Below are 4398 nucleotides of genomic sequence, written 5' to 3'. Positions count from 1 at the left end.
AGACAATAATTACTGTTTGTGAAGATGTAGAGAAAATGGAACGTTCCTTCATGGTTGAGACAAAGTAAAATGTTGTAGCTACTTTGGATAACAGTTTGCCAGTTTCTCAAAAAGTTAAACATGTGTACCAAGCCTGGCTTTTTATTCTGATGTTTTGACACTGGGGGCCTTACAGACCCTGTGGAGACTGCACCTCCCAGGGCTAGCCAACACCTGGAAATAGCAAACAACTCACATTCCATGTGCAAACCAATGAATCCTAAGCTTATTTCCTAATTACCTCCTCAATTGAGCTCTCACACATCTTGCCATTATTCCCCTGCCCTAATCACCTCAGGACTGGGTGCCAGATAATTACAAACATTCCCTATGCCCCAGAGTTCAGTTCAAATTGGCCAGTCCTAAACCTGCTTACCTGGCCTCACCTGTTCCTGGGGAAACCAGAATAAGGGCTCTTGCTCCCGCTGCTCCGACTGACGCTGCTGCTCCCCCATGTGGCCTGGCATGGTGGAGCACACCCTCTCCTGTCTGGGAACTGTTTCAGTCTACCTTTTCAAGAGCAGTCATCTCCTGATCTGTCAGCCTCCCCATACCTGGATAAAAATAAAACCAACATTTTCAAGCAATATGTTTACCATATGATCCAGCAATTTCATTGGTAGGTATTTACCCCAGCGAAATGAAAACATATTTCTACACAAAAATCTGTACATGAATGTTCATAGCATCGTTATACGTAATAACTACAAAGTGGAAACCGCCCACATATCCATCCAATGATGAATAGAGAAACAGAATGTGTTCTACCCATACAATGGAACACTTATTCAGGAACGAAAGGACGGAACTATTTATAAATGCTAAAACATAGATGAACCTGAAAATAATTATGAGTGAAAGGAACCAGGCACAAAAGACCACACATTGTATGATCACTTTTATAGGAATGTTCAGAAAAGACAAATCTATGGAGAAAAAAGAGTACATTTGTGTTGGCCTTAGGGCTGCAGTGGGAACAGGGGTTGACTGCAAATGGGCATGATTGTTCTCTTTAGGATTATACAAATATTCCTAAATATTATAAAACTGGATTGCAGTGATGAACAGAGTCTGTAAGTTTGTTAACCATCATTGAATTGTACACTTAAAACAGGTGAGTTTTTTTTTTAGAATTTTTTTTAAAATTATACTTTAAGTTCTGGAGTACCTGTGCAGAACGTGCAGGTTTGTTACATAGCTATACACGTGCCATGGTGGTTTGCTGCACCCATCAACCCATCATCTACATTAGGCATTTATCCTAACGCTATCCACCCCCTAGCCCCCCATCCTCAGCAGGCCTCTGTGTGTGATGCCCGCCCCCATGTCCATGTGTTCTCACTGCTCAACTCTCACTTATGAGTGAGAATATGTGGCGTTTGGTTTTCTGTTCTTGTGTCAGTTTGCTGAGAATAATGGTTTCCACCTTCATCCGTGTCCCTGCAAAGGACATGAACTCATCCTTTTTTATGGCTGCGTAGTATTCCATGGTGTGTATGTGCCACATTTTCTTTATCTAGTCTATCATTGATAGGCATTTGGGTTGATTCCAAGTCTTTGCTATTGTGAACAGTGCCGCAATAAACATACGTGTGCATGTGTCTTTATAGAATAATTTATAATCCTTTGGGTATGTACCCAGTAATAGGATTGCTGGGTGAAGTGGTATTTCTAGTTCTAGATCCTTGAGGAATCACCACACTGTCTTCTACAATGGTTGAACTAATTTACACTCCCACCAACAGTGTAAAAGCATTCCTATTTTTCCACATCCTCTCCAGCATTTGTTGTTTCCTGACTTTTTAACGATCACCGTTCTAACTGAAGTGAGATGGTATCTCATTGTGGTTTTGATTTGCATTTCTCTAATGACCAGTGATGATGAGCTTTTTTTCATATATCTGTTGGCTGCATAAATGTCTTCTTTAGAGAAGTGTCTGTTCATATCTTTTGCTCACTTTTTGTTGGGGTTGTTTTCTTCTTGTAAATTTGTTTAAGTTCTTTGTTGATTCTGGATATTAGCCCTTTATCAGATGGATAGATTGCAAAAATTTTCTCCCATTCTGTAGGCTGCCTGTTCACTCTGATGATAGTTTCTTTTGCTGTGCAGAAGTTCTTTAATTAGAACCCATTTGTCAATTTTGGCTTTTGTTGCCATTGCTTTTGGTGTTTTAGTCATGAAGTTATTGCCCATGCCTATGTCCTGAATGGTATCGCCCAGGTTTTCTTCTAGGGTTTTTATGGTTTTAGGCCTTACGTTTAAGTCTCTAATCCATCCTGAGTTAATTTTTGTATGAGGTGTAAGGAAGGGATCCAGTTTCAGGTTTCTGCATATGGCTAGCCTGTTTTCCCAACACCATTTATTAGATAGGGAATGTTTTCCCTATTGCTTAGTTTTGTCAGGTTTGTCAAAGATCAGATGGTTGTAGATGTGTGGTGTTTTTTCTGAGGCCTCCCTTCCATTGCATTGGTCTAGATATCTGTTTTGGTACCAGTACCATGCTGTTTTTGTTACTGTAGCCTTGTAGTATAGTTTGAAGTCAGGTAGCATGATGCCTCTAGCTTTGTTCTTTTTGCTTAGAGTTATCTTGGCTATGCAGGCTCTTTTTTAGTTCCATATGAAGTTTAAAGTAGTTTTCTCTAATTCTGTGAAGAAAGTCATTGGTAGCTTGTTGGGGATAGCATTAATCTATAAATTACGTTGGGCAGTATGGCCATTGTCATGATATTGATTCTTCCTATCCATGAGCATGGAATGTTTTTCCATTTGTTTGTGTCCTCTCTTATTTCCTTGAGCAGTGGTTTGTAATTCTCCTTGAAGAGTTGCTTCACATCTTACAAGGGAAGAGTTACATCCCTTGTAAGTTGTATTCCTAGGTATTTTATTCTCTTTGTAGCAATTGTGAATGGGAGTTCACTCATAATTTGGCTCTCTGTTATTGGTGTATAGGAACTCTTGTGATTTTTGCACATTAATTTTGTATCCTGAGACTTTGCTGAAGTTGCTTATCAGCTTAAGGAGATTTTGGGCTGAGATGATGGGGTTTTCTAAATATACAATCATGTCATCTGCAAACAGAGATAATTTGACTTCCTCTTTCCTAATTGAATCCCCTTTATTTCTTTCTCTTGCCTGATTGTCCTGGCCAGAACTTCCAACATTATGTTGAATAGGAGTGGTGACAGAGGGCATCCTTGTCTTGTACCAGTTTTCAAAGGGAATACTTTCAGTTTTTGCCCATTCAGTATGATATTGGCTGTGGGTTTGTCACAAATAGCTCTTATTATTTTGAGATACCTTCCATCAATACCTAGTTTATTGAGAGTGTTTAGCATGAAGGGCTGTTGAATTTTGTTGAAGGCCTTTTCTTAATCTATTGAGATAATCATGTGGTTTTTGTCATTGGTTCTGTTTATGTGATGGATTACATTTATTGATTTGCGTACGTTGAACCAGACTGGCATCCCAGATACAAAGCCAGCTTGATCATAGTGGATAAGCTTTTTGATGTGCTCCTGGATTTGGTTTGCTAGTAATTTTTTGAGGATGTCTGCATCGATGTTCATCAGGGATATTGGCCTGAAATTTTCTTTTTTTGTTGTGTCTCTGCCAGGTTTTGGTATCAGTATGATGCTGGCCTCATAAAATGAGTTAAGGAGGGCTCCCCCTTTTTATATTGTTTGGAATAGTTTCAGAAGGAATGGTACCAGCTCCTCTTTGTATCTAGTAGAATTCATGCTGTGAATCTGTCTGGTCCTGGACTTTTTTTGGTTGGTAGGCTATTAATTACTGCCTCAATTTCAGAACTTGTTATCAGTTTATTCAGGGATTCGATTTCTTCCTGGTTTAGACTTGGGAGGGTGTATGTGTCCAGGAATTTGTCTATTTTTTCTAGATTTTCTAGTTTATTTGCGTAGAGGTGTTTATAGTATTCTCTGATGGTAGTTTGCATTTCTGTGGAATCAGTGGTGACATCCCCTTTATCATTTTTTATTGCGTCTATTTGATTCTTCTGTTTTCTTAATAGTCTAACAATCTATCTATTTTGTCGATCTTTTTGAAAAACCAGCTCCTGGATTCATTGATTTTTTTGAAGGGTTTTTCATGTCTCTGTCTCCTTCAGTTCTGCTCTGATCTTAGTTATTTCTTGTCTTCTGCTAGCTTTTGAATTTGTTTGCTCTTGCTTCTCTAGTTCTTTTAATTGTGATGTTATGGTGCTGATTTTAGATCTTTCATACTTTCTCTTGTGGGCATTTAGTGCTATAAATTTCCTTCTACACACTGCTTTAAATGTGTCCCAGAGATTCTGGTACATTGTGCCTTTGATGTCATTGATTTCTTTTTTTTTTTTTTCGAGA

This window comes from Colobus angolensis, unplaced genomic scaffold, assembly GCF_000951035.1.
Source record: "Colobus angolensis palliatus isolate OR3802 unplaced genomic scaffold, Cang.pa_1.0 Scaffold49, whole genome shotgun sequence".
In the NCBI taxonomy this organism is placed as follows: Eukaryota; Metazoa; Chordata; class Mammalia; order Primates; family Cercopithecidae; genus Colobus; species Colobus angolensis.
Note: the sequence above shows the minus strand (reverse complement) of the source record.